Below are 24,951 nucleotides of genomic sequence, written 5' to 3'. Positions count from 1 at the left end.
CAGCCAGGGGCCACTCAAACAAATCTAATGGGTGTAGACAGCATTTCCTGCCTACTGTAAGAAAATAATAGGATTGCCATTATTAACATGGCCTGAGGCATGCACTGAGGTGGGGCACTGAAGAAACTGACCTTTAATTTTCATCAGTTAGCCTACACGGACTGCCTGGTTTTTGTTTTTGTTTTTCTAATAAAGGTGAAGGTTATTTTTTTTCTCCAACACGAAGGTCTAACACTGGCTCATTCACTCTCATGGAGCAAGCCAGGCTCCAATCCCTATTATCCTTTCCATTCAACGGTGTTTATGTCTAGAAAAACCCTGCCGGTACACAACCAGCTAAAACTCAGTTTTGTTTTTTTTTTTGTCTTACTTTGTTGGACCTAGGCTTCCAACCTGTAAGAAGTTGGTGAGGTTTAGGTTCTGCCAAAACAGAGAAAACTATTCACGGACACTCCGCCAAATAAAGAAATGAGCATCCCAAGAATGAGTGGCAAGGGTGGCTAAGATTTCCAGAAATACTTCAAGGTCTCAACCTGCAGGGCACTGCTCCCCAGCAGTGGCAGTGTGATGCCATCACAGAGATGAGGGACACCGTCTGAGGCGCTGACCCAGAGATGAAAGGCAGGTCTGGGGAGCCCCATGGTTTCACCCACCGATGTCAAGGCCTGATCTTCTCTCTTAAAAATGGTTGGAACAACATCCACAAGAAAAGGGAGAGGGAATGAAAGGGAGGGACTCTGCTTTATTACAACTCCCCTTTGATCCTAGACTTTAGGAGAGGAAGCAGAGCTGTCATAGCTCTACTTAAAAAGGGACAACCTCTCTTTGAGGGGGCAGGGAGGAAGAAAAACACTGGTAGGAGCACATGTAATAATTAAGTACTGCCTGGCGTTCAGACATGCTTCTTTTTCCCCCAAAGGGCTTCTTACATATATTATTTCATTTTATGCCCACATCACCTTACTAAGGCAAGCAAATTAATGTATGGCTTTGGAGAGGAGATACAAAGCTGTCCCATAAACAAGGATACTCAAGGAGTCAGTGGCAAGACCAAGAGAAAAATCAATGGCTTATATTCATATCCACCTAAAATAACTGGGAACACTTTTAAAATAACGATCATCCTATTAAGAAGTATGTCCAAGAGTTAAATGACTGTAGTCAGTGAATAAAATAAAACAGCAGCCATCACTTGCTAAGCCCTGGCTCCAAGCTCTGTGCCAAGCCAGAGAGTCCTAACAATTCCTGTTCAAAAAGCCACTGAGACTGAGTAACTTAATCAAAGTCAGACTTTGCAATCTGCAGTGGGGTCTCATTCCCCAGAGCACACGGGTTCAGTCACTCCTCGACAAATGACAATTAAGGATTCACCTTTTACCAAAAACATGAATTCCAAATGAAATGAGCAGTTTCCCATGTCCTGCCAACACAGAAATTGTGTGGAGAATCTGCTTTTACAGACAGCAGCTCAACAATTCCCAAGGAGAATGATTTCTCTTGAACCTTAAAAGAGGTTTCCTTTTCATCTAACCTACCTTGCAATTAAACTTTCTAGAAAATCATTCTATGCTTTTTCATGAAAAATATTATGAGAGCTATTTCTTGAAACCTGTTGTTGAAGGCACACAAATACAGCAATCTGTGTTATAAACACTTAAAAAAAAAAAAAAAGGGTTCTCCATTCACCTGCCAAGCAGAACGTCTGACAGTAAAACTGTCCCTCTACTGAACTCATGGATGACTCAGTGGAAACCAGAATGTGGAAAACTTGCCACCCCACATGAAATATAATAGGAACAAACTCGCTCACCTTTGTGGGGCTACATCCTTCCCAAACCCTGGCCTCATCTCTTCGGGCCTACAATCCCTGCTTCTCACAAAAAGCGAAGAATAAAAACTTTCAAGACTTGCAAGTTCATGGCAAACACCTGGGACCCCGAATTATTCCAAATGAAATGAAGCTAAGGGGACCTAGCAGAGAAATGTATCCGAATCCTTAATTCTCTCTCCTTTTAGCCAACTACTAAGCCCTGGTAGGTCTGAACAAACTTCTGAGAACACCAAACTAAACTGAGAGGATCAGAAAGTGAAACAGAAATAGGAAGTGGCATTGTTTCCATGTGTAAATTTAATAGAACAAGCAGCAGGCAAAATCTAAAAAAGACAGGTTTTAAAATTCTGCAGATAGTTACAGGTATCATCAAGATGCAGTGAAAGCCACGGCCCAGTAATCACACAGCAGGATTAAAATATGTCAAAATCAGACAGACCTGGAAATAACTGGGTTTCTTCACTAATGAAGAAATTTTAAGTTAAATGAAGATACCTGTTGCTAGTTAAAGCCTGAAGTAAAATACAAGCCTTTCAAGTTGCTACCCATTTCTTCTCCCTCCTCCTTGAAAAAAAAACAAAAAACAAAAACCAAAAACAAGAACAGAAAAAAAAAAGAGCATTTCAACAATTAAACTTACTTCCTAAGAGGCTCAAAACTACAGACTGTATAATTTGTTCGAACAGGCGTCTACATACATGGGCGAGTTGTAGGATCCCTTCACCCAAAATTCAGTAAATTTCCACCTTTTGGGTGACGGTGGCAAAGGTGCACAAGGGCTGGACAGAAGAGGAGGGTCAAAGCAATTTAAAACAAAAATAAGGAAATAAGATGCCCAAATCCTAAAATAAACACATTCCTTTTTTTTAATAGCTGCTTTAAACTGTTCTCTTCGAACCCTAAGGTATAAAATAGGTTTTTAAAAGTAAGTATTCTTGTTAGTTGCAGCCATGGTAATCTGTGTGTGAGCACCTGCCGTCAGCAAGCCTGAGAGTTGGGCTAAGACCGAGGCTTCCCAGCCTCCAGCTTTCCAAAGAGGAGGGCACTCAGGCAGCCCAGCTTGGGGCAGTACTTCTCCAGACGGTTTCCCATTCACAGCCTCCCTCCTGGGCCGAAGAGAAACAAGAAAAGGTTCAAAGAGCCCTCCCCATTCTGTGGCAACACACGCCCCAGAGAAGCACACGGCTCCTTTGGGGCCGGGGAGCATTTCCGGGAAGGAGCAAGAAGTATTTGGATGAGACAGCCTAAGAGCTCCATCATTAATTAGCCTCTTAGCCCGCACAGCCCCACACAAGGAATGAAAGAAAGCAAGTCGGGCCCCACTTCAGAGCCTTGTCCTGAACTCACCTCAGTGAGCTCACTTTCTAAAGATGGAGTAGAGAACTAAAGGATTTCTAACAAAGGAAGCATTTAGGGATGCCAGCTCCCCAGGTTTAGCCTGGGCCGTCTGGGAAAGCACAGGGCTCCTCTGAATCCTGAGGTCACCTTTCATTAACCACAGGGGCTGCTGCTTTGAGCTCAGAGATGAGGCTCGCTCTAGTCAGTTCTGTGCTGGTTCCATCCCTGTGGTTGCCTCCGGAGCAACCCAAACACCACAAACTACTAGCCTCCAAAGGAGAGAAAGGGTTAGTATTCGGAGAAGCAGGCTCTGCTTTTCCAGGTGCAAATTAGAAGCACAGGACTTGCTCTGTGCAAAGTAACTTACATGAAAGGCTTCAAGGAGAGGGATGCAAGTAAGATGAGCAAAACTGAACCACCACTCAGTGAAAAACCTCTCAGTTTCTCAGACGTCCGAATAAGACAAAAACTTCACTACCATTTCCTAGCCCCCTGCTCTAGATTTTTCCCATTCACTACATTGAGTTTCTTATATATTACTTTCTACCAAGTATAATTTTCTTCTCTGGTTTCTCTCATCCTAGGGTTAAGTTGCTATTACAGAAAACAATTTAGGAAAATCTCTCTCTTGGGAAACATCCAGAATATCATAATTGTTTCAAAAATAAATTTTAGGCTTCTGGGCAATAGACAAGTTCAGCACATGGAAGGCCTTCAACTAACACTTGGCTTTAGAACCCAGCTTGCTACATTGGAAACACAACTGGACGTTATTCCAAGTCGGAGATACAAATAAGATAGTTCATGTAAACTACTGAGAAGCAGTGTAATGAAGCTGAAAAAAAGTTCTGGGATCAGTCTAGGTGATATTCTTAACCTTCTCGAACATGCCTTCTAACCTTCAATTCACTTACCATTTCTAGGGCACCTGGTATGCACCAGCTTCTGCTGTAGATACTGGTAACACATACAGAAAAACAAAATAATATCTACCTTCCAGGGCTAGTTTTTTTAATATGGCGCATATATATATAGATATATATATGTGTGTGTGTGTCTGTATGGAAATGCCTGACATGTGGTAGGTGCTTCACAATTGCTGGTCATTACTATTATATTTCACATCTGACTTGTGGTCACAGAGTGTAAGTTTAGCACACAAATGACAAGTGTCCTAAGCCAGTTTCTATATAAAACTGCCAAGAGCTGGTTATTGTTTTACCCTAAAGAATATGAGGATAGGGAGAGCCTGCGTGGCTCAGTCAGTTAAGTGTCCAACTCTTGATTTCAGCTCATCTCATGGTTCGTGGGATCAAGCCCCACATCAGGCTCTGCACTGACAGCACAGAGCCTGCTTGAGATTCTCTCTCTCCCTCTCTCTCTGCCTCTCTCTTTCTCAAAATAAATAAATAAAAATTTTAATAATAATAAAATAAAGACTCCCAGATCCCACCCCAGACACAATGAATAAAATCTCCCTTGCACCATCCACCCCACTCATGCTATAATACTTTAAAAGATTCTTCTCTTCTCCAGTATACTTTAATTCCACCTAAAATAGCTGAGGCCAATCTCCTCAAGTTTCCATGACATGCTCTTTGACCCTTTCTCCATGGCTTAGTTTTACACCAAATACTTTGGCCACTAGTCTAGCAGAATCAACTACCTCAGCTGGGCCCCCAATATCTTAGCAAGGCACATTTTGTTTTTTTTCTATCCTTTCATGTCACCCTTCTAGAATGTCCCTGTAAATTGATCATTTTAAACTACCACAAATCCCTGAAAAGTTACCTTTTTCATAAAATAACTTTTAAGTTTTTATTTTGAGAGAGACAGCACAAGCAGGGCAGGGGCAAAGAGAGAGGGAGAATCCCAAGCAGGCTCTACCAGGGCAGAGCCCCACACAGGGCTTGAACCTGTGAACAGTGGGATCACAACCTGAGCCAAATTAAGAGTCAGTTGCCCAACCGACTGAGCCACCAGGTGTCCCATAAAATAAATTTCTTAATTTATAATTCCCAAACTGAGTCCCGATAGGCAAAATATATACAATCAAGGACCACATTTTTAGGGAATAGAAATAGAAGCTGTTTGTTAAAAATTTTCAAAATCCATTAGTAATCTAATATAGATATGAAAAAGCTCATGTATTCTCTGGAAAACCCTTATTTACATATTTTTTCTTTTTTTCCTCTTTTTTTTTTTTTTTTTTTTACCATAAACTCTACATCCAACACGGGGTTCAAATTCATGATCCCCAGATTAAGAGTTACATGCTCTATGGACTGAGCCAGCCAGGCACCCCTTTCATTTCTTTAAAATAGTAATAAATGAAAAGCCAGGCTTGCACTGAAGGTGACTCATGCCTTTGTTTTGTTTAAATATTATATCTCTACTATGAGAAAAAAATCAGGAACACTGTTGGAAACACAAAAATGTCCACAATATGGCCCATGCTTCAAAGAGGTCCACGTCGGTAGAACAAATACTGACTGAGCACCTGAGATAATGCACCAGGTTTAAATGGCACATTCAACCTGGGAATTCATCCATTCAACCATCCAAGGAACATTTACTAAGCACTCCCCACGAACAACCCTAAGTTAAATCAGTAATCATCCTCACATTCAAGTAAGGGTGACAAGGAGACAACCAGACAGCACGGAAAAGGACAAGTGTTCTAAAAAGTACAGGTAAAGGGAGAGAAGAATTTAAAGAAAATACAAAGTACCTAAAATGATGGTTCTGGAATGGAATGAGGCTATGCAAAATGGAATGGGACATTCTTTTCTTTTGAGTAGGCCGAAAGCAATGAGGAGCACTCTGCAAACACGTTATAATTCTTCATATCTCCACTAGATGTAAAGACACCATGACTCTCAGTACCTTTTGGTATCAGTTGGTAATGATAGTTACCTCTAGAGTAATTAGTGGGCCATGAAAATGGCCTGCTATGGTATGAATACTATTTAAATACACAGCAGAGAAAATACAGCATACCCGTAGAGAGGGCACAGCGCACATACACTACCACCATACCTTTGCAACTTTACACTGTTTTTTCCAGGAGTTCAGGAATTAACGAACTATCAGGGACAATCAATACTTTTTTCTAATTACATATGCGTGTAATTAAAGTAATGTAATCTTCCCTAGAGCTTACTTGTATATGAACTTAAACCTTCCCAAAGGAATTTTTGTATCTTCAGTATTCCTAGCATGCACTTCACATCTGATGTTTAAGCTTTGTACTTTATCACTTAATGAAAATCCCACCACCTTTTTCTAAGTGACCTACCCAAACCCAACACCAGTATCTCAGAAGGAAAACAAAACAAAAAACAAACCACCAACGCTCAGGGTGCAGTAACGACTACAAAATTTTTAGCTGCTAGAGACAAGTTCAGATGCATAAAACAGAATACTACATGCTTTTCTTTCACTCTATCCCTTCCAACAGGGTTTAGTCTAAGGAACTGAAGAATGTTAGCACCTAAACACTTCCAACATGAGTACTGAGATGACTTAGGCAGTTTCTTTAAGTGGAAATCAAACTTCTTCCTAAAGTACTGAAGATGACCAAATGGAATAAAAAATATGACAGGTCTAATTGTTCATCCCTGGTTTTTAGATGACTCACAGTGAAATTCGGGATAGACTACCTGTATGTGCCTCTCCATAGTCTGTGGATGTTAATAATCTGATTCATCTTAATATTAAAATGTCTTTTTGTTTTCCCCTCCAGAGATCCACTACTTTTTAAATAGCTTCTTAAATTCAAGTCAGTTAATCAAATGAGGACTTTCCGAACTCTAAAAATGGCCTAAGGAAATCTCCCTTTAGAATGCAATCGGAGGAAGAAAAGGAAAAAAACAAAAACAAAAACACCGCATACCAGCATGGAGGTAGACCAAGGGGGAGCGAAGCGAGACAATCTGAGATGGTATGGAATAAATCTCCTTCATTATTTTTTTTTTTAATTGTAGTAAAATACACAAAATAAAACATCGAACATTTTGAGCACTTTTCAGCATACAATTCAGCGGCGCTGAGCACATTCACAGTGTGGTACAACCATGACCATGATTCGCTTCTAAAACTTTTTCATCATCTCAAACAGAAACTCTATACCCATTAAAATGTAACTCCTATTCCCCCTCCCGACAGTCCTAGTAATCTCTGTTCTACTCTGTGACTATGAATTTACCTATTCTAAGTACTTGGAAATACGCAGTATTTGTCCTTTTGTGTCCGGCTTATTTCACTTAGCATGATGTTTTCAAGTTTCATCCATGCTATACAATGTATAGGAATTCCAATATTTTTTTATGGTTGAATAATATTCCATTGTATATATCTACCACACTTTATCCATTCATCTGTGAATGGACACTGGGTTGTTTCCACCTTTCAGATATTGTAAACACTGCTGCCATAAACACTGGTGTGCAAGTATCTGTTTGAGTCACTGCCTTCAATTATTTGGGGTACATACCTAAGAAAAGAACTACTAGGTAATTCTGTACTTAATTTTTTAAGAAACCACAAAACTCTACCTTTTACGTTCTCAACAGCAATACACTAGGGTTCTGTTTAAGTATTTTCTGATTCACTAATTCAGAATGTTTATTTCTATAATTCTAAATCGGAATGATTTTTCCTGAGACAAGAAAAACCACAAAAGAAATATCCAAAGACTTAGTATTTTCCTCCTAAACAATTTAAACAATGAAAGATACAGAATGTATCATAACAAAAACTTTGTTAATATAAAAGGAAGCATAATATCCTAAAAATATCTTCAGCATCACACACATACAATTTGTAACGTAAAAACAGGTCAATCTGACCCCTAAAAAGTCACATACTAAAAAATTTCATTTTCTGAATAAATGGATGTAAATATACTGAGATATTTTTAAAGAAATTTACTCTTCTTACCGGTCAGTTCATTCAGCACCTGCAATGAAACTGTCCAGGAAGGTCTTGCTTTAGTAAAAGCAAAGGAGAAGGGTTTGTGATGAGTTTATTTAAATACTACTTGCATGACTTTCCCCAAGTCCGCCCCAACAGCAGAGGCAGGGGAGATGGGCAACTAAAAGCAATAATGATGTTCTTAAACCTTTAACACCTGCTCTCACCAATCTGCCATCAAGTGCTTACAGGTGGTAAAAGAAATTAACAAGCAGCAAAGCAAATGTCAACAGAAAAACTCCAAAACCCAATGAAGAGGCATAGTTGGAGGCTATTGGTGGGGGCAGGGTGAGATAGATATTTACTTGTTGTGATTTACTCTGCATCCAGAAATACATTTCTAACTTTTGCTGGTAAACTGTTCCTAGAAGGGGATGGCATTGGGTAATGTTAAAGGGCTTCTGCATCTCTGTCAAAGTCCAGCAGTAGAACTAGCTTCAACCCTTAATGCAGTTTTGCACTGCTTTTAAGTAAACTGATTTTTCCAAAGCGCTTAAAAGTGGTTTGTTCTCCTAATTTGGTAAATATTCCCTCTGAAGATCTACTTAAACTTCTGTTACAGTAAAACCTTCTCATATAGAATAGGAAACCAAACTTTATCTTAGACCCGCCTGGATACTTGCAAATTCCTAATTAGTTACATCAAGAACAATGGAGTTATTTTTAATAGAGATCCCTTTCACATGTTGTGGAGAATCTGAGTCCCGTAAAAGTAAATTAAATCAAGCTATTTCCTGGGATATTTCCTGAAGATTTTGGAATCTTCAATTACTTCTCAAACATAAGACATTTGCTCATACATAAAGACAATTTTCTAGACAATTATTTCAACAGAAAGCTTTTCACAATTGAAGACTATGAGTTAGTATTAAACCAACTTAGTTTAGGTAAATTTTTCTGATTGGTTGCCTTTATAAAAATCTTCATCTTCCAGAGTCAAAATGGGGATGTATCAGAAGCCTTAAGCTCGGATATAAATTTAGTTTTAAACATAGCCTGTAAGCACTCCAATTTTAACACTTCTCAAATTTCAGAAAGGATTAAAGAACTGAAGTTGCCACCATCCTGCCCTAGGAGTTTGGTGGCAGACACGGTTCTCTACACAACATTCCAAAAATATGAGCAAAATACCCCTTCTCTTGTAAGTTAATAAAAAATGCTTTGCATTTGCCCCAAACAAGTCAGAAGAGAGTAGAATATTACATTAACAAAGAATCTAGTCTAGAACTCAATACATGCCTTCTGAGTCAACAAACAAGTGAATGAAAGAAAATTAAATTTTAAAATCAAGCATAACCATATAATAGAAGGAATATTTAAAAACACTGATGCTTACTAGAATCTCAAATAATGCTAACTTCAGCTCAATCTCACTAAAATCTTCTCCCTCCAGTTGTTTAAAACTGACAAGCAGTTGTCATGATATCAAAGAAACAAAACATTAGGAGCCAATCCCTGAACCAACAGGGAGTATTGCCAAGGGCATCTCATCAGCCAAGGGCATTGCAAATTACAGTCCAGGAGTAACGGAATGCTAAACCTGCATAGATCAGCCCGGGACAAAAAAGATTCAAGGACCGATCCACTGTCAAAATGAGAAATACCCCACCTGTGGATGGCTAAACACCAGTCTATCTTACCCGATTTTCATTTGGTGGCTTAAAAACTTCCCGTCTCCCTATCTCCACCCCGAATCCTTCATATTTCTGGTCAACAAGGACCGATCCTTGCCCATAAACCTGAACCAAAAACACCACCACCACCACCACCCCCCACCCCGCCCCCCGCCGCTAAGCTTGTGATCAGGGGCTAGCCTCTTCTTAGCTCTACCCTGCAAAGTGCCCAAGGACCATCAATCGTGAGCCTGTTCTTCATCCCTACACAGACTTGCCTCTGTCTAACCACAAGGATTCAAGTATTTTCTGCCTCGCTGAAACACGTAACACCATACCATACTGTATAGTCTAAGGCAAAAAAGGATATATGTGTGTACACGCTTATGAGTAGTTTCCTATTTTCAAAGGCATTCAGAGTCAACTATAGAACGATGCTTCTCCTCTCAAGCACTTAAATGCATTCCCCACAGCTGCAAGGATGAGAATTAAGGTTTGCTTGAACATGCCTTACCACAAAAAACTCATTTAATGGATTAACCTCATTAACATGAAGAAAAGGCAATTGTAAGTTCTAAAATGGAAATGCAGGTAAATTGCAAAAATCCCTCTACACTGAAAATATTCTCCTCCCCCCCCCCCAGTTCTCAGCGGTAATTACGGAAAGCTCAAATAATAGGCTTACTAAGATACTATACAATGACTAAAGCCCTGTGCCTCTATCATTCAGTATTGGAAGTTCCTCTAAAAGATTGCACTCTTTTCCCTGCCTCTTAAGAAAAACCCTGAACCACGCAAACTGGCATGCCACGTCAGCAATGCTAGCCAGCTATAGGCTACATCTAAGGAAAAACTTCCCCAAAACATGGAGCTGGGATCACATATGTACAGTACAATTTTTGAGAGGTCACAAATCAACTATTCTACTAGGGGAGGGAGAAAATGAACACAGCAATCTAAAGCTTTAAGCTTTATTTACTCATCAGAAAGGGGAAAATAAATCATTTTTCAAACTGTCCACGTGCAATGTGGACGTCCCTAAAAATGCGCAAATTAATAGAATAGGAACAGCTCAGTTTTAAACTTTGATATATAACAAACTATGGAGTTTGCATATGATTTCCCCAAATACTTTTCAATACACTGACTCATCAATCCCTTGGGACAACTATTTGGGGGAGGGGGGGATGACACATGATACGGATGAGATGTTTTCTCTTCATAATAAAATCGGGACACCTAAACACCTAAACTGAGAGAGGTTCAGAAGTTTATCAAAACACATAGCTAAAAAGTAAAGCAAGTCTTTGGCGGCGTAGATGTTCTGATTTCAAACTGATGCTCTAAAGCAGCCCTCACTAGACTTTCAAGATTTCTAATCTTTGCCCATTATTTGCCAATCTTTCAACATCTTTTGTCTTCCTAGGTTTTAGTAAGTCTCCCATTTGTATTAGTGACTTGACATTCAACAAACGGAACCATGCATCATGAGTTAAACGGTGTTTCCTATATTGGTCATACTCACGAGAACACTGTAATCCTATTTATAACGTGGTCTTTATCCTGGTTCCTTGAAAATAACTGGGCTCCCAAGGGTCAGAAATGGGTATGAAAAGGGTGTTTCAGCTCTCTCAACAGTGTCATTAACTAATGACTTACCTGTGACTGAATTTACAAGTTTGAAAGAGCTTGGAGGCCATGCAATTCACAGAACACTAACATGATACAGATCAACTTAGCCCTGATTTAGAAGTATAGGTCTTTCAGGATCATGTAATGCTCTAGCGTCGGGATAATGAACTGCAACCAATCCTGGGAAATACGGTAACTACGAAAGGTACAACAGATTCAGATATATTTATACTGAACCTGGAAGTTACTTCTTTAAAAATCCTAACAAAAAGAGATGACTTTACCATTTGTCTTTCCCTGCAAGTAGTATGCCTCCCACACACAAAAGTATTCGACTACTGGACATTTATGTACAGAATCCAGATGAAGGCTTATTTAACATGAGTTGGAATTTTCATGATTTCATACAAAATCAAGAAAGTTGTTGAAATTCCTTCTGTTAAAAGAATTCTAAAGTGCAAACAGAAATAAATGAAACTCACTAATCAAAACACCACTTGACCATTTGCCACCAAGTGTTTCTGGAGGTTTATTTTCATCTTAAATATATTCTTCCCAATTCATAGATGAATCTAGTGTTTTAGATCTGAATTTTATTCTTTGACAGTAAAGCAATGATTTTAATTCTTCAGATTACACGTCCACCTACATAAGGAAAAGTGAATGATGGTTTCACTGTATTATTTACCTGCCACTTATGCAGTCATATGAAAAGAATCACCACTGAACTGGCAAACAGGGCTATTAAGCGGGTCATTTTTTTTTAACTCCCCATCAGTGACTTTTCATATTGCCTATTTACACTCCTTTATTATACTAAAATAACCAAAAAGGTCTGCCTTTTCAGCAATTCCTATAAACAATTATTTCAAGCAAACAAGAAAATGTCATTTAAAGTTCTGTCCATCAGTTTTAATTATGCTATGTAAGCATTTTTTTTAATGTGCTTATTTTATCCACTCCAGGTATAAAAGCAATACTGAGCTATCGCTAACTCAGCATTTAAATTCTACTAGAAGGTTGACTCTAAGCATCTTCTGGTGGTAAAAAAGAACACTGAACTAGATCTAAAAAGCAGTATGATCGAGTTAAATGTGAATGTATCTGGGAATCAGAAAAGTTCTACACTGTGATCTCCAATATGGTAACCACTAGCCACAAGTAGGAGTTTAAAATAACTAAAAGTAAATACAATTTTTTTAAAAAGTAAATAAAATGTAAAACACAGTTCCTCGATTGCAGTAGCCACATTTCAAAAGCACAAAAGCTAATGTGCCTGGTGGCTGCCATGCTGGACAACACAGCCATAGAGCTATTTCCATCATTAAAGAAAACCCTGCTTTTGGTAGCAATGTGATCTTACACAAGTCAGTTTCATTTCTGAGAACTTTAACACCCTTGTGTATAAAATGCTCATAACATCGCCTAAATGTAAAGATTGTTATTAGAACTTTAATGAGATAATGTATTTAAAAGCACAGTACACAGGCCTTAGTACACATTAGATATTCAAGAAAGAGTAGTTATTAATACGATTCTACACTAGACTTCCGCCAAGGATGGCAACCGTCCTGGGCCTTGTCTTCCAGAACTGTAATGTTTGAGAAGTTCTTTTGGTTATCTTCTAAGGACACTATCAAATCCTTCCATAGTAAATTGAGTGTTAAGGAGAGCCATCACTTACTGAATAAATTACTACCTAGACTCCTAGAGCTTCCTAACCAATCCCAAGCATTCTTCCCCAAACCCCCAAAGACTGGGGCTCTCCAATAGTCCGCAAGTCTGATGGGAGCTATTTACAAAGTCTGTCCTAAAAGGTTACAGGAATATCTTTCTGGAACTGTATATACTGTAATTAGAAACTACAACCCCTACTCCATGACGATATCTTGCACTTATAACATCTCTTTTAAAAGAACATGATCTTTACAGATACATGTTTCTTTCTTAGTATTTAAACCAAAACGCTTTAAAAGCACATACGAGTTTAAACACAACTTTTTAATGATTTTTTTAAACCAGCTATGCCTCATTCTTAGCCATTTGTGGGTGACCCTCTAAACAAAGTGAGAATTACACCTTCATGGGTGAGGTCCCCTTTGCAGGGCCAGAAACATGCCCAAAGACTTTACTCTCATTAACAGCTGTTCCCTGGGAACCAGGAAACTGAATGAACGCTGGGTCCACAAAGCCTGCCTCCAATGAGGGGGAACCAAGCCCCCCCCCCAAAAAAAGCACAAAACCAGGGCCACTGGCTGCTTTGGGTTCTGGACCTCTTCCCCCCGTCCTGTCCAGGTCCCCAGAGTCACAGTTTTAGCCTGAGAGTGGAAAAGCAACTCAGGCAGTAGAAATCAGAACAGAGCGGTGCATTTTTGCCCAAGGCCTGTAGCCTCAAAAAAAAAAAAAAAAAAAAAGTGTTATTCCAGAGCAGATTCCTTTTCTTCCGGGTCTGTCTGCTCCCTCTGACTCTTTGCCCACAACCACAGTGCCTCCCCTTTCCCAATGCCCCACCTCTCTCCACGCTTTAAAAAAAAAAAAAAAAAAAAAAAAAAAAGTGGCTTATTCCTCTCCCTTAGTTTTTCCCTAGCAGGGCCTGGAAACTGGCGGAAATTCAAATCAAATTAGCTGCACATTAAAAAATAAACGGACAAGCAATCAAAGGGTGCCCACCCAACAAAAGACCTCGCCCGTTCCAAAATATGATTAAGCCTGGGTGTAAGAGGGGGAGGGAGACTAGAAACCGACGGGGATGGAGAGATAAAACGTGCGGATTGGGGGCCCCAGCGTCGGCTCATAGCGGCCCAATTCCAAATTTTGTTCCAAGGAAATGCTAGGCAGAAGAGAAAATAAAAAGTTGTAACTTTTAAGGAAGTCGCAAAACTGCACTGTCTGGATAATATGCCACTGCTTCCCTTCGTCTGGGATGGCAGGGTGGGAGTTGAGATTCGAAAAGCTCCAACTCCAATCGCGCACTCCTGGAAGTCTCTCCGCCAACTGCGCCTCCAGGCGGCCCAGCCCAGTCTCCCGGGACACTGGGCCCCGTGCTCGGGCTCCCACGGGGCGCCCGGACCCGGACCTCTGGGAAAGTTCGCTGGCACAGCCCGAGGCCCCACTTTCCTCCCAGGGTGACAGGCCCTTCCCACGCTGGCCGGCCCCCGCCCCGCCGCGGGCACCAGACGGTCCGCGCGGCCCCTCCCGGCCGCCTCCGGGCGCGGATTCCTCCGCCCGCCCCACCCCCGGCCGGGGCGCCCCTCGGGGTGACCGACTGACCGGAGCTACGCTGGCCCACACACCGGGTCGCCCGCTCCTTCCCGCCGCGCCCCGTTCCCCCGCCCGATCTTCCAGCCGCTAGGCTCGCCGAGTCCGGCCGTGGCCGCCGGTTACCGCCCCCAGCCCGGGGGGAGCCCGGGGGGCAGGACGGGGAGGGAGGACGTGGCGCGCACGGAGGTGGCCAGCGGCGAGGCGGGGAGTGTCCTGGAGAGGCCCGGCCGGGGGCAGGGGGCCGGCTCGGCTCCCGGGGCTGCGGGCCCGGACCCTCCCCGCGAGCATCCCAGGGTCTGAGGTCCCGGCCCGCCCCCGCCCGGCGCGGAGAAGCGGCCCCAACTTCCAGCCCCACTTCGCACGCCCGCCCTCCTCCCTCCACCATATGGAAATCTACAGCCTCAGAAAGTGACACGTCGAAGATTCCTCGGCCTCTCCGCCCGCCCTCCCCCTCCCGGGCAGCGTTCCTGCCGCGGAGATTCCGGGAGGGGGAGCAGATTCCTCGGACAGAATCTGCTGGGAAGGATGGAGAGGGCGAGGGGGGGAGGGAGAGCCCGGGAGCCACTGCCCAGATTTTTTTTCATCAAGAAGAATCTACCCGCTTCTTTCCCTCCTCCAAACCCAGGCAAGCTGGGGCGACGGGAGGGGGGGCCAGAGCCCAGCAAGATGCGGCCCCAAAGTGGAGACCAGCCCCCTCCCGGGCCCCGTGTTCCCGGGGTGCCCAGGCGAGCGCGGGGCGCCCTAGCACTCTGGCGCCAAGTTTTCCCCGGGAAGCCCGGCGCGCCCGGAGCGCTCCGGGACAGGATCGCACTCCCGCGGACTCCGCGTCCGGCCGGGGCTTTCCAGCGCGCGGGACCCGGCGGCCGAGTTGCGGGGTCCTGGTGCCTCCAGTCTGCCGATCGTGCACGCCTTACCTTCCCTCGGGCTGAAAAGCGGGGCTCCGGGCACGCCACACACCGGGTCGCCCACGCCTTCCCAGCCGGTAGTCTCGAGGATCCCCGCTGCCCCTTCGCCGCTCCCGCCGCCGCCGCCGCCGCCGCCGCTCTCCTCCTCCTCCGGCCGCCGCCGCCGCTCAAATAACTACCAGGAGGGTTTGATGGGGGATTCCGCCATGTCAATGATGTCGGGACCACATGGGGATTTGGGGCCCGCCCACTGCCGTAAACTGCAGAGTAAAACCGCCACCACAATCTCAGCTCCGCAGGACTGTGGGAGCCTCCGGTGCGCCCCAGGCCTGCGCAACTGACGAGACACTCTTTGATTCAGTCAGACTAAAGAAGTCGGAGGCTTTGGGGAACTAGCAGCTCCTAAAACTCGAGGGCTGGCGTTCTGCAACAGATCACCAAACAGCAATATAAATGCAGTGTTTGCTGAGTAATAAGCAGAGCGAAGACTCTATGACGCTTTTTCATTTACACATCTATTAACTTTTGTAAATCCCCACAACCTCGTGAGCTATTTTGTCACTCCCTTGTCTATTTCCCACAGCACTTGTTCACACAACCAACGTAGCATGAACAGATTTTATTATACCAAAGTTAAAATGTCTGTTTCCCCCTTTCAGCACTCATATGCGCTCACAAGGGCACTGATCCGTATCCATATCTGTATTTCTGTCCTGTCAAACAGAGCTGAGTGCATAATGGGACCCCTTAGATAACTGTTGAGTTTATATTAAGTAAATGTAACGTATTCCTCTTGCAGAGGCTCAAAGTGGTTAACAGATTGCATCCCATCCACCCCTCAAATTATCCAGGAGGGAAGAGGCAGTTTTCCCTGCCCTCTCTCCTCAGCTTCCCAGGTATTCTAAATAATGACGTTCAGCATCAACTATCTGATAAAGTTATTGTACATAGCACTGTATTAAAGCCAGAAAAACATAAAAGAATACTGCAATGAAAAATGTTTTAAAAAGCTGTTATAGCACTCAGATCTTAGCTCAGACATGTAGAGATGGGATAGTATCACAATTGCCTATGAAGAAGGAGGAGGAGAGGGGAGCAGAAGGAGAAGAAAAGAAAGATGTGTCCAGATTTCATGTTAATGAGTTTTCTTGAACCTGGCAAAGAACTGAAATTTCAGGGCAAGCAACTAACCCCAGTCTTCTCAATTTCTCTTGCCTGCTTTTACTTCCTTTTGCCAAGTCTTTCCTTCCACATGTGAATTTAACCTTCTGCCCTCTGAAGTTTGCCAATTTATCTACTCATTTCAATTCTTCCACATACTTTACGATTAATTTATTCAACAAACATGTATCAGGGGTACTTTATTCAAGGCACAATGCTAGGTTGATGCTGGGGATACAAAAATGATTAAGACCTGGGGTGCCTGGGTGGCTCAGTCAGTTAAGCATCTGACTCTTGGTTTTGGCTCAGTGTTTGTGGGTTCAAACCCCACATCGGGCTCTCTGCGGACAGCGCGGAGCCTGCCTGAAAATCTCTCTCTCTCCCTCTTTCTCTGCCCCTCCCCTACTCTCTGTCTCTCTCAAAAATAAATACATGAACTTAAAAAAAAGGTTCTTTAAATGAACAAGACCCAGTCAAGTGGAGGACATAAGCACTAGATTCAGAGCAATGTGAGAAGAACTAAAAAGAATTACAGAGTTTATGGGGACAAGAGCTATCAGACTGTGGGGAGGCGGGCAGTGATTTTAGCAGGAGCTCAAAGACAGACGACTGCATGATCTTAGGACAGTGGTGAGGAAGAGGTATGCTCCAAACAAGTGACAGCACGTGCACAAGGACAGAGGTGTGCTTCCAAGTCATGAGAGTTCAGCGGCACTGCAAGACCTGGCTCTGGGGGAAGCTGGAAAAGCTGAGACCAGAGCCGGAAGGGCGGTGGGGGGCACTGCGTTTTTTCTTTTCTTTTCTTTCTTTCTTTTTTCTTTCTATCTTTCTTTTCTTTCTTTTGTTCTTTCTTTCTTTCTTTCTTTCTTTCTTTCTTTCTTTCTTTTTCTTTTTTTTTTCCTTCCCAGGCAAGACTATCACCTAGGATTAGAACCATGTTTTTAGAAAGATGGCTTCAAGAGCCCCTTTGGAGACATTTGGCTGAAAGAAGCCAATAAGGACGGAGGGCCACGTTTGCCTAGATTCGCTATTATCTCACACATCCCCAAAATCGAATCATAAATTCCAAAAAGAAAGGAGCTATTTCTCAGTATTCTGGTTTTTGGTTTTGGTTTGTGCGTGTGTATGCTTTTTTGGTCCTAAGTTCAGCAAGTGCTTGAATCCTATTTCTCCTCGCACACTCCTGTTTCTCTCTTGATTTCAGTTATTTCTGCCTGTTTCTTCCACTAGACTAACTTCGTTCTAATTAAGAAGAATCAATATATAGAATACAGTTGTAACTGTATGTTCATATACATGATCTCAGTGCTTCATTCATCTTCTTATCCCAGCACCTCATACTAGTTTTGGCACAGAAAGAAACCACAAGAAATGTTTGCAGAATGAGAGGAAGTATGGGGGAGGCAAAGGGCATGGAAATTATAATCACACAAAAGCCAATGATGATGGGCAAGTTATTAAAGTTCTCTGAGTCCTCTGTTAAACATTTAAATAAATATCTATTTGTTAAATGGTGATTTGCCTTCTGTTAAAGTTGTAAGAATTAAAAGCCTCGAGCAGCCAATACTCAAATAAATATCGGTTTCTCTTTGAATGAATGAATGAATGAATGAATGAATGAATGAATAGAACAGAAATTGGAAACTTCAAGGAAAAAGATGGACCTTCAAAAGGGCTCTCAGGGGCACCTGGGTGGTTCAGTCAGTTGAGCATCTGACCCTTGATTTCAGCTCAGGTCATGCTGACGGTGAGGAACCTGCTTGGGATTCTCTCTCTCTCCCTCTCTCTCTCAAAACAAATAAATAAACATTTTTTAAAATGTCAGAAGGGCTCTCAACTGTACATTGAAGGGTTCAAATTGAATACAGTGAGGTTATAGACTCATGGAGTGATTGAAGTAGGTTTCAAAGCTGACTACTCTGGCAGCAGGATGCAGAAGGCTCTTGTCAGAAAGGCATGCCCTGAACCTACCCTGGATGGGAGATGATACAGGCTTAGGCCAGAGAGATGATCTGCAGATGGGAAGGAGGGCCTGACTACAAGGCAATGAGTCTTCCCATATGGTGTTGACAACCCAAGTCACCTGCCTCTCTAGGTCCTAAATTGTGGAACTGTAATCATAACTTTGCTCCAAAAGCATTTTAGAATTTGCTCAATTACAAAAATTAACATCCAAATGAAGATGCCTGGAAGATAAAGCCTGTATGAAAATATACAGACTTGTAAGCCTTTCTGTGTGTGTGTGTGTGTGTGTGTGTGTGTGTGTGTAGGCTTCACACTCAGCACAGAGGCCATTGTGGGACTTGAACTCAAGCCCTTAGATCAAATGTCTGACACTTAACTGACTGAGCCACCCAGGCACCCCAAGCCTTTATATTGTCCATGCAATATAGGCTGCGTCGCACCATAAAAATAAAACAAAAAAAACAAAAAAAAACAAAGTGATACTTCCTGATTTCAAATACGTTATAACAAAAGAAATGCAACTTTAACATGTAAGAAAGCATGAGTTTTAAAACTAGCATTGAAAAAAGAATCTTAAACCATGAAACCTCTGAACACCTTCTCTAAGTCTAGACTGTTGAAATTTAAACTTCTTTCTCAGAGATCACTACAGCCAGGAATACACAGTATCTAGAAGACCTAGTTAGGTTCCTGTCTCAATATCCTTCCTTTGCTAGATTCTCCCAGGCAGGCGCAGTCTTGCCCTCTAATCTTGAAACCCAATCTTGACCTTAGATAGAGGGCATTAACTCTTTGCCTTTACTCCTTGTTCTGATGTCCTGAGCCAGATCTGATACCAGTTTCAATATGAACATTGACAAAAAGTCAATTAATCCTGTTTGGATTACTCCGAATTCACTGGAGTACTAACTAGAGTAAAGGACAGCCAGCTCAGTCAATAACACAATCTAAGAGCAATACTTCAGCCTCAGTCAAACCCACTTTTCTAGAACAATGTTATAGCTTCACCATATATATATATATAATATTTTATATAAATATATATTTTATATTTTATATATATATTTTGTAAAGTCACTTCAAACAAGAATATCCATTCCATAGTCGTCAGAAACTATTCAGGTAGAAGCTGAATGAGTGCCAGGGCTCATAAAACCACAGGGTTGACAGGGAGCTAAAGGTTTTTGAGGTGCTCTTCCTCCCCGATCAGAATCTGTTTCCATGTCTGGGACAGCTAAGCACCCAGCTCAGCCCGAACGCCACCAGGAAGAGGGAAACGTTTCTTGCGGAGAATGCCTTTTATCAGCAACGCCAAATCTATTCCAAGTCTTCTGACACCTGCCTCCTTGCCACGTTCCCCCAACGGTCCTGTTTCTGCCCTCTGGAGGCGGACAGAATAACAACAGTTGCCTTCCACATGACTTCCCTTCCAATGAATTGACCATCCCTGTCACATGCTCCCTAAAGGTTCCCTTTTCCTGGATAATCATCTCAGACAGGCTGAATTCTTATCTCATCACATGGCTTCCAGATCTCTCTCCTTCCCTTTCTCCTGCCACCACTGCTGGCCTACTTGTTCAACCTCTCCAAAGGATGAGTATCCAGATTCTGTTTGCATTTCCCCCATCGTCAGAATTGGACAAAACGCTGTGTCATTACAGGTTAATGTTGTGCTGATTTCCTTAGCTCCCTCCTCATCCCATTAAATCATTTTTTCCTTCCATGAAACTTGTCAAGTTGGCATACAGTAGGAACGCAATTGATTTCATCTTACTTGACTTTGATGAATGTTAATTGCTTGACTAATTTTATTACATTTTATTTGTAAGTTTTATACTCACATTCCAGCCTACCTGGGCCTTTCTAGACATTGAGTCTTTCACCAAAAAACCTTTACCGGCTTTGTGACGTTAATAATTAGGACACCCATGCTTTCCATGTTGCCATCCAAGTCACTAACAGAAACATGAAACGAGACAAGGCCAAGGATGACCACTAGTAATTTTTCTCCAGTTGGAAGCAAATTTGAGGCAAAGTTATTTAAATAGCTATGAATCTGTCCATCACCCTGGCTTACCTGAACCACACCACCAGAGAGGAGCGGGTTGGTCTGACTCTTCCTCATTCATAGTCATTGTTAGCCCTCTTGCCCACTCTCATACCTGATTTACTCCTATGGTCACCTTCTCTTCATAAGAGGTCAAGAGCACAGCTGTGCTATATACTGTCTTCCTCAAACAAATTCAAAGTTTTCCCTGGAGAGAAATACATGTAGGTAGAGATAAAGATAGAAGTGGAGATAGAGAGATATAGACTAGAGATAGGGAGAATGTGTCTTTCACAGAGAAAGGAAGCAAAAAACACAAACAAATAGTTTTAGCTCAGCAACGTGCCTGAGATACAAACCAATTTGATCAAGGAAAAATTCTGAAATTGACCAGGAAGCAATGAGTTGAACACGGAGTAACCTTTCTGCAGAGCCAATGGTGCCCATTCTGTTTGTGAAGGGTAGGATGTTATATTTGAAATCATCATTTCTAGTCTTTTATGTAGTTACCACAATATTTCTTTTAGTTCTTGGAAGCATACCCCTTGGTACATTACATGTAATCCTGTGTCTCAGATCTTACTAGCAAGGGGGTTACATTTTGATCACATTAACATTAATAAACACCCTTTCTCTGACTCTGGCAGCCACCATTATTGTAGGATTGCTCACTCCCTTTGTACTCTTTCCAGTTCTTTCTAGAAGTTTCCTGTGAATTTAGAGCAAGTTCTTCAGGTTGCTTCAGTAACTTGTTCACTCACCCAGGACAGCTAATATTGTACCTACCTCTGTGCTGAGCCCCCTGCTGTTGATAGAATTGTGGAAAGGGAACCCTGATTACCCCATAAGATCAGCACCACAGACTCACTTCCTCTCCCTTGACAAATTCAGTTAATCCTGGTCATCAGATAGAGGGTCCTTGGCTCCCAATATTTGATGATCTATAAATCATACTCCGTTTCCATGAATTTGGCTTTTTTTAGATTCCACATATAAGTGATAACGCACAATATTGGCCTTTCTCTGTCTGACTTATTTCACTTAGCATAATGCCCTCAAGTTCCATCCATGTTGTTGTAAACGGCAAGCTTTCTTTCTTTAAAAAAATTGTTTTTAAGTGTTTATTTATTTTTGAGAGAGAGATGGAGAGCACACATGCAAGCGGGGCAGGGGCAGAGAGAGAGAGAGGGAGACTGAGGATCTGAATTGAAGGGTGCTGACAGCAGAGACACTGATGCGGGGCTGGAATTCACAAACCTTGAGATCATGACCTGAGCTGAAGTCGAATGCTTAACCAACTGAGCCACCCAGGCACCCCCTCTTTCTCTCTCTCTCTCTCTTTTTAATGTTTGTTTGTTTGTTTGTTTATTTATTTATTTATTTTGAGAGAGAAAGCTAGGGAGGGGCAGAGAGAGAGGGAGACACAGAATCCCAAGCAGACTCCACACTGTCAGTGCAGAGCCCAATCAATCAATGCAGGTCTCGATCCCACAAACTGCAACATCATGACCTGAGCCAAAATCAAGAGTCAGATGCTTAACCGATCGAGCCACCCATGCACTCTGAGATTTCCTTCTTTCTAATGGCTGAATAATATTCCATTATCTTGATGAAGAAATAGGCTTTTTTATTTGACAATGAGAACAAAGCAATTTATTGAGGTTCCTTTTTCCCTTGGTTGCTAAGAAAGTCAAGGTAAGTTTTGTTCTCAACTACAGCAGTTATCCTTAGCCTAAAATTTCTGGTGAGACCATTATACCTCCCTCTTTAGTACATGATTCATATTCACTTAATCTTTATTTTAATGAACCTATCTTATCCCTGTTTTATTTTATGCTGCTCTATCTTTATGGGAGGTAAGTATATTATTTAGAACTCTTTGGTTTCAAGTGACAGGAAACTAATTCAAACTGTATTGGAGGTAAAAAAAATATTAGGTTTATAATTAAAAAAAGAGCTTATTCTAAACCCATTTTGAAATTCCTGAACCAAGCACTAGCATTAACAGCACATATACCAAAATTGGAACAATACGGAGATTAGCATGGCCCCTGCACAAGGATGACACACAAATCCATGAAGCATTCCGTGAAATAAAATAAAATAAATTTTTAAAATAAAATTCCTGAACCAAAATAACACTAATACAAATGAAACTAACTGTAAATTTTTTTTTAAGTCCACTTATTTATTTTGAGAAAGAAGGAGAACACAAGCAGGGAAAAGGCAGAGAGAGAGAGGGAGAGAGAGAGAATCTCAAGCAGGCTCCACTCTGTCAGTGCAGAGCCTGACTCAGAGCTCGATCCCACAAACCTTGAGATCATGACCTGAGCTAAGACGAAGAGTTGGACGCTTAGCTGACTGAGTCACCCAGGCGCCCCTGTAATCTTTTTTTTTTTTTCAAGTTTATTTATTTATTTTGAAAGAGAGAAAGTGAGCATGCATGGGCATGAGCAGGGGAAGGGCGGGGGGGGGGGGAGAGAGAGAGAGAGAGAGAGAGAGAGAGAGAGAATCATAAGCAAGCTCCATTGTCTGCCCTGAGCCCAACAAGGGGCTCGATCTTACAACTGTGAGATCATCACCTGAGATCATGACCTGAGACAAAATTAAGAGTCAGACGCTTAACTGACTGAGCCATCCAGGCACCCCTGTAATTATTTTTTTAAATTCCATAGTTTACTTGTGATAGAGCAACAAATACATTGTTTATGCTTATTAGGATAATCAATATTCTTTCACTTACTTTTCATTGATTAGTAACATTTTCTGTCCAGCTTTATGATAATTATTCCAAAGAAGATGGAATAAGTTTAAACATCCCTCCCTGGGGCACCCGGGTGTCTCAATTTGTTAAGCATCTGACTCTGTTTCAGCTCAAGTCATGATCTGAAGTTTTGTGGATTGAGCCCCACATCAGGCTACACACTCATAGCACAGAGCTTGCTTGGGATTCTCTCTTTTCCTCTCTCTCTCTGCCCCTCCCCTGCTTGTGCTCTCTCTCTCTCTCTCTCTAGAAATAAATAAATAAACATTTTTAAAAAAATCTCAGGCAGAAATTTATTTTTATTTATCCTACATAGGACTTAGTGCACTTATCCAATCTGATGATCTGAGTCCTTCATCAATTTTGGAAAATTCTCAGTCATTATCACTTCAAATATTGTCTCTCCTCCATTATCTCTATTTTCTCTGGAACTTTTATTAGATAAATGTAGGATCTTAATCTCTCATATATTTCTTTCTTTGTCTTTTTTTGTTGTTTCCTATTAATATCCTTATCTATCTTCTAGTGCACCAATTCTCCCTTCATTCATGCCTACTTTTCTCTTTAACTTGCTTACTGAGTTTTCAATTTTATGATTATATTTTTCACCTCTTAAAGTTTTATTTGGTTAGTTTTCAAATCTTCCTATCCCTTTCTTGGAGTATCTTATTTTTCTAAGGTTTTATTGAGATAGTATCATTTTTTAAGCAGCTTTATTGAGATATAAATCACATATTATAGAATTCACCCATTTAAAGTGTCCAATTCAGGGGCACCTGGGTGGCTCAGTCAGTTGAACGTCTGAGTTCGGCTCAGGTCGTGATCTCATGGTCCATGAGTTTGAGCCCTGTGTCGTGCTCTGTGCTGACAGCTCAGAACCCGAAGCCTGATTTGGATTCTGTGTCTCTCCCTCTCTCTGACCCTCTCCTGTTCATGCTCTACCTCTTTCTCTCTCATATAAATAGACATTTAAAAATTAAAAATAAAAGAATATAAAATAAAGTGTCCAGTTTAACGGCTTTTAAACTACTTACAGAATTGTGTATCCATCAACATAATTAATTTTAGAGCATTCTCATTATTCCCAGAGGAAACTTACCCCTTTACCCATTATTCCTCAAATCCTCCCAGCCCTGTGAGCCTGAGACAACCACTAATCTGCTTTTTGTCTCTATATTGGCCTATGCTGAACTTTTTATATAAATGGAATCAGACAACATATAGCTATGTCATGAACTTCTTAGCCTACTTTCAAGACCCATTGATGTAATAGCCACATGTATCAGTAAGTCATTTCTTTTCATTACCAAGTAATATTCCATTGTTTGGATATACCACATCTAATATATCACTTCATCCATTGATGGACATCTGGATTCTTTCCACATTTTTGTTATTAGGAAAATGGTGCCATGAACATTTGTGTACGGGTTTTTGTATGGACATGTGGTTTCCTATCT

General features: G+C 41.7%; 1 protein-coding gene and 1 non-coding gene across 5 annotated transcripts in view; one reads left to right on the top strand and one right to left on the bottom strand.

The window, feature by feature from the left end:
• FNDC3B (fibronectin type III domain containing 3B) overlaps positions 1–15,671 on the bottom strand; it is a 360,687-nt gene extending 345,016 nt beyond the window's left edge. For 2 of the 4 annotated variants that reach the window (XM_040480759.1, XM_040480762.1), the window contains exon 1: positions 15,564–15,671. The gene's annotated coding sequence lies outside the window, so the exon portion shown is untranslated. Of the gene's footprint in view, positions 1–14,658; positions 14,757–15,563 lie in introns of those variants that run through there. The other 2 variants (XM_040480760.1, XM_040480763.1) reach the window with 1 other exon arrangement.
• Positions 15,672–22,719: 7,048 nt separating this feature from the next.
• On the top strand, positions 22,720–22,823 carry LOC121034315 (U6 spliceosomal RNA). Its single transcript, XR_005792385.1, has one exon. It is a non-coding gene; the product is annotated as a U6 spliceosomal RNA (small nuclear RNA).
• The last annotated feature ends 2,128 nt before the right edge of the window (positions 22,824–24,951 follow it).

Source organism: Herpailurus yagouaroundi, unplaced genomic scaffold (genome assembly GCF_014898765.1).
Source record: "Herpailurus yagouaroundi ecotype Mexico unplaced genomic scaffold, PumYag 159, whole genome shotgun sequence".
Lineage (NCBI taxonomy): Eukaryota > Metazoa > Chordata > Mammalia > Carnivora > Felidae > Herpailurus > Herpailurus yagouaroundi.
The sequence above is the reverse complement of the archived record's forward strand: the minus strand, read 5'-3'. Positions and strand labels throughout refer to the sequence as shown.